Source organism: Falco punctatus (genome assembly GCF_963210335.1).
Source record: "Falco punctatus genome assembly, chromosome: 4".
NCBI classification, from domain to species: domain Eukaryota; kingdom Metazoa; phylum Chordata; class Aves; order Falconiformes; family Falconidae; genus Falco; species Falco punctatus.
The window spans coordinates 21,158,666-21,164,665 of NC_137583.1; positions in this window are offsets into that span (position 1 = coordinate 21,158,666).

Below are 6,000 nucleotides of genomic sequence, written 5' to 3' on the forward strand. Positions count from 1 at the left end.
TTTCGACTTTTGTAGTACACTTCCGCTCTCGATTTAACCATTCTCCCCCAGGTTAAATTTCTTACCTTTCATTTAATTTCTAGGTAGGTAAAACTTCATATTGATATTTCTCACAAAGTAGGCCAATATTTGTTTCCTAGACCTAGCTCCTAGTGAAAAACACTTGAGGATGCTGAAGTCCCTCGGTGCAACAGACAATGATATTGGTACAAGGCTGCTCTGGAAGTATGGGGGGCTCCGAATGCCTTTGACAACCCATTCGTCTTGTGCCTGCTGTGCTGAGGTTACATATTCCTGCAGCCTCTAGAATATCTGTTTCCAGAAATTCACTTTCACAGACTCTCCTTTGACTTTCTCTTTCTCTTTCCTCAAATTTCCAGTTCTCCTCTTTCTTTAGGGAATTAAGCCTTTGAAGCTTTCTCTGTCTATTCATCCTATTTGTAAGATTATTAAAATATTTACTGGATACTTTCATCTTCAACAAGTCTATGAGGAGGGCTACTAGAATTAGCATGTATTTGGGAGTCTGATTTGGCTCATCCTCGTGACTGGTAAATCAATTTCTGCTCATTTAAAGCTGATGAACCTGATTATCAATGTTCCTCTGGCAAGGAAATGAAATTCTATTGATTTGGGTGGAACCATCTCAGATGTATAAGTTAACTTTTAATCAACAAAATCCAGCTCAGTGAAATATAACTGGTAGGATAACATCACTTTCAACCCTAAACAATTAACAAATACTTTTTTTTTCCTCTTGAGTACTCACCATTCCACAGAAGGTAATGGTTTTCTTTGTGCTCTGTATCTCTTTAGTGTTAAAAATAAGCATTCTTTTAATTCTCTACCAGTGGTTGATTTGTTGGTTTGATTTTTTTAATGAGTGCTTGCTTGTTTCTAATCACTAAAGAAACTACTGGCGGAAGGTAGGATCTTTGCAACGGCAGCATTGTCCAATGAGACCAACAATATCCAGACTATTATTGGTGGATGAATCTTTGTCAAATAACAGTCAATTCGAATTATTGTGGACAAAATTTGTTCTCTGGTCAGCTGACATATTATCCTCAGCTTCCAAGTCCTAGAAAAGATTAAATATACTCTTTAAGTATTTTAATGTTTACAAATTTGCTTTCCAGAATTGAGCAAAACCAGAATCAATGAGCAGCTAACATCCAATTTCGGTGAAACATATGGAAGTCGCTTTTTATAGGGTTCCTAATGAAGTCTTCATTATTGTAATATGTACATATTTTGAGTGTTGTTAGGCTGTTTTTAATTGGTGTTAATGCTAAAATACATTAATTGGCAAATGACTGTGGATTACATGGAGTTGTAATTTAGTTCAGAGTTCTGGTTCCTACTTGAATCACTTGGGAGTGAATTATCAGAAACTTAATATGAAATTTTGTTTCATTTGGGTCTTGTTGTTTGTCTGGTTGGGGTTTTTTAATGTTCTGGGCAGCTATAGGCAAGGGAAACAACTAAAATGGAGATTACATCCCAGAGTATACTGACCACCAGGAAACGATTTTCCAAGGAGTGTCAGTCACAGAGAACCCCTGCAGCATCCTGGAGTTGTGGCCTGTGAAACTGGGATGTTTTGGAGCTATAAATGGAAGATCAGGAGAATCTGAGTGGAGGGGAGGGGTTGTCTGTTACTTGGCACCACCAGCATGTACCACCATGGGGTCCTATGCTGCTTACTAGGGTGAACTGGAGGGTCTCTGTCATGAGAAAATGATGGCACTCATGGTCTCCTTCAGTGAAGAAGCAGCTGGGAAAAAGGCCCATCATTAAGAATAGAAAGAGCAAAGAGCAGGGTTCCAGCCCTGGGATCCCTCCCAGATCCGGCCGAGCTGTGCCGGGTCGCTGCCGCGTTCATCTCTCTCCTTGTGCAGGCGCTGGCTCCTGGCGAGCGCTGGGCTGCTGATCAAAGCACGCGCAGAGGGGGTGCAGCTCAGGTTCAAAGGCTGTAGCCCTGTCTCTCCTTTATATATTAATATATTCCTTATATTTTATTCTCTACTAGTTATTATTTTTATCGTTCCTATTTTCCCTTGAAGGTGGTAATTATTTTATATTCATGCTTCAGTCATTATCAATTGATGTGATCATTTCATGCTCTGTAGCTTTGAATGCTACAGCAGATTTCCAGCTGGGATGGCTCTGTTGTGCAGTACTTGTCTGTGGCCGATGCTACTGCCGTGAGAGGTATCGTGTGCAGACATGCGTTCAGTTTTTTAGTTTACTGTCCTCTGACTTAGCTCAGTCATTCTCCAGCATTTTGTCACTACTGTTGCAGAGATAAAATAATGGCCATCCTGATTTTTTTGGGGTGTGTGTGGCCATGTTCCACCCGTGTGTGATGAGAGACGTTACAGCACAGGACGCGTGGGATCAGGTGTTCAATCCATGCTCCTGTGAAAAGGACGGATATTTTGTGGAGAACCTGGTGCTGCCCGAGCAGGGAGGCTGAGGTGCTCGTGGGTCTTTGCTGCCCACACATGTGTGTGGTTGGACTGACCCTGTGGTCTTGTCTACTGGGTCATGAGATGCTTGAAGCTGATCCAAAACTTTTTGGGTTGGTTATCCTCAGTCTTCTAACATACCTAGTGCAGAGAAAATCTCTTCACAGCAATATCACTTTCAAAATAACTCTTGGGGTTTTTTTCATGGCATAGAGGTGCCGTTACAAGGCTCAGCAGTCATCTTAATGTGGATTTAGTGCCCACGAATACAGGACAAGGAGGAAATACCAGTCATGTGTTTCCAGCTACTTGTTTCCAACAGTTAAGCTGAAGTATGCTAACAGAAATATTATTGATTAGCTTTCAGGGTAAAAAATTGTCTGCTCAGATATGTTCAGCATCATTGTATATTGACTAAATGTTTTAAAGACAGATAAGATACACCTGTGATAGGCATATCTTCTTGTCTGGAGCAATGGCTTTCATTAACTTTATTATTAAAGTGAGCATATTAATACTGAAGTCCTAGAGCCCTTCTGCATACCTGTGTGATCAGAATTTGAATCTTACCACTTACTGATACCTAACTCAAGTTTTCCGACAATATAATCTTCAGTATAACATGTTTCATGCTCTTCTGAGAGACAGCTCATTCAGGGAAACCTGGAGCAGAAAAAGAATGAAGCTACCTGCCCAAGCAACTTTGACTAAGCATGAGAAAAACCTGTTTCTTTCCCATTTGTAATCCATTATTATTTTCACAATTGGTTTGAAAATGTGAGCATTGCTTCGCTTTCCGTATAACCTGATCCATCTGCTGTTTGCTGTGTATTGCTCGAGATCCAAAAATGCACACTGAAACAGGGGTGACATTGTCACTGCAAGAGAACAAGGATGGGCTCGCCCTATGCTTGTCTTTGCTGTGTTGCACGGAGGTTGCCGGGGCCAGCTTCATTTATTCTAGACTTTGTGTGCAGTGCAATTTGGCTAGTTACTGTGATGAATTAATAGGCCAAGAAAATGAAGTGCTTTAATCATAATTGCATGTTCATGAGCCAAATTTCAAGGCAAGGATTTAATATCTATAAGTGCAAGAGATAATAATAATGGCAAAAGTTATACTGTAAGGAGTAATTTTGGTTTCTAAAATCATTTTGAAAAGGCAACCCCACTCAACCAAGTAATTTGTGTAGCTACATAAATATTCCCTGTGTTCCTTAAAGCATTTCTTTTTCTCCTGGAGTCTGCAAATTACACTTTTATGAGATGCTGTACAAACGAACTACTATATCTGTTCAGAGTATGATAATATCTCCTTGCCTTTGAATGAAATATTTGGCCCTTGAGAATCTGGCAGTATCTTTCCTCATAAAATACCTGAAAATTGAATAAGATCTTAAGCTTTATTATGTACATATAATACTGGTACCTGCGGGATTATGTGTAGTAACCTTATTTACAGAACCTTAAGATATATTTGCAGAATATATTTTAGGCTGGGGCAACTCTGTAACATGTGTTTATAATCTCTTCTTCTTACATGACTTGATCTCAAAAAAAATCCCAAAGGTTTTATCTCAGAAAAAGTATGCGGGTCCCCGGTACAAACTGTGTATAACTTTAAATGGCAATGCTTCAGATGGCAGGGACAAAATGCGTACCTGGTGAAATATAATAAGTCAGTCTCTTAGGCTGTGTTGTTTCCAAGTCCTTTGTGCTCAAAATGCAAAGACATTGTAAGGAAATGTAGCTTTTCTTATAAGAGAAAATATACATATATCATGGATGCTGCATCCACGGGGACTCTTCTTTTGAAATTGGAATAAGGCCATGAATTTTTAGGTACCAGAGAAATACATTAGAGACTTAATACTGATGAGAAGTCTTTACTTCCTTCCAAGAGTGCATTTCTTCTACTCTGGAAGCAGGACCTCCTCTGGTAAAGCGTTAAGGTAAAGAAGCTGCTCCTTGGAATGTTTGCAAAGAAAACCACTCCCTTTGGAAGGAAGGGGGGTGGGGGGTGGGGGGGTGGGAAGAGATACCGCCTACAAATGCCTGTATTTGGAATTAGTGAGTGCAGCTGGGGAAACATAAAAACATTGCTTTGTCGGAAGAAGTATCCACCTCATCCACTCTCTGTGTATGAAATTCTTCTTGGCCAAAGTCTGGAGAAGTGTTAGGGCTTTGCAAAGTGGTGTTGTGGTATTATCCATGGGGATGCTGATGTAAAAGGGCTTTATCAAAACTTTTGAGGAATCAAAATACAGGATAAAAAACTTTTTGTCTTAGCTCAAGAAAACCAGAGGTTTCCAAACACTTTTTTCCCCCTGATCCTCTTAGCAGTTCCTTCGCAGATAAATAATTCTGTTACATTTCTGGTTTTGAAACATGCAAACATGATCACTTTGGTGGTTTTAGTTATTTTTCTTTACTAAGCTGTTCTTTACAGGCTTTTTAGAGAGCTGGAACTGAATCCACGTCCAATCAAACTGATCAGCATTTTTGGGTATGACTTTTCAATCAGTGTAATGTACAGTCATTTAATGTAACTTCATACAACAGAGCTGTTTGGATTATTTCCTTAAGATAATCTGCAGGATCTTAAAGAGCGCTTTGGATAGCTCAGAAGTCTCAGCACTGTATATATTTTTCATTACATTCCTGCTGCTTTTGTAATGTTTCCGAAGTGTCAGTGATGGGTACAGTAACAGAAGAGAGCCTGCAATTTACTTCACTGAGAGAGCAATGCTGTCTAAGGTGAAATTAAAATAGACTTCACTTATTTGTGGAATTAATTATTAAAATGTGCTCAGCAATCACTCATGTCAACCCTCTATGCTTCCAGGAGGTTTTTTTCCCTCGCGTAAATGCCAACAAAACAATGTTAGGTGATACTGAGTTGCTTTGCATTAATGATAGCATTCCCTTCTTGTGTCTGTTGTATTATTTAAAATGTGGCTTTTGTTAGTTATTCAGTGCAGTGCATTTGTGTGGGACAGAGTAAACCTTAGTCATTTTCATCAGCATCTAAACTTGCAAATATGAATAAGGGGCCGGGGGGTGTGTGTGTGTGGGTGGGTGTGAAGCGCTTTAATTTTCCGACTCAGTTTCCATTTGGTTGTTGCCAGATGTCACCTTTTGAGTTAGACTCAACAAGTTTTCCTAAATCTTGTTCTCAGGCCTGATTGCTTTTTCAGGGTGGTCTTCTGTATGTATGGGGCAGCTTTTGGGTTGTCCTGCGCTGGGTGATGTAGGAAGAGCCGGTGCTGTCAGCGGGTAGCCCTTCCAGGGAGAGGGGGCAAGGGAGAACTTACCAGAGTTTCCTGAGATGAAGCCTCGTTTAAGGATCACTGAAATGAATTGTGTGTCAGTGTTCTCACAAATTGCACCTATGTCACACAGGCTTCATTTAAAAGCACATATTTGTTTGTGAGCATGTTTTAAAATTGAAGAAGTTGGGAGCTGGATGTGAAGCGGGACATTTAGAAGGCTCTCTCCTGTGAAGAGGCAAGTTTAAGGGTCTGAAGTT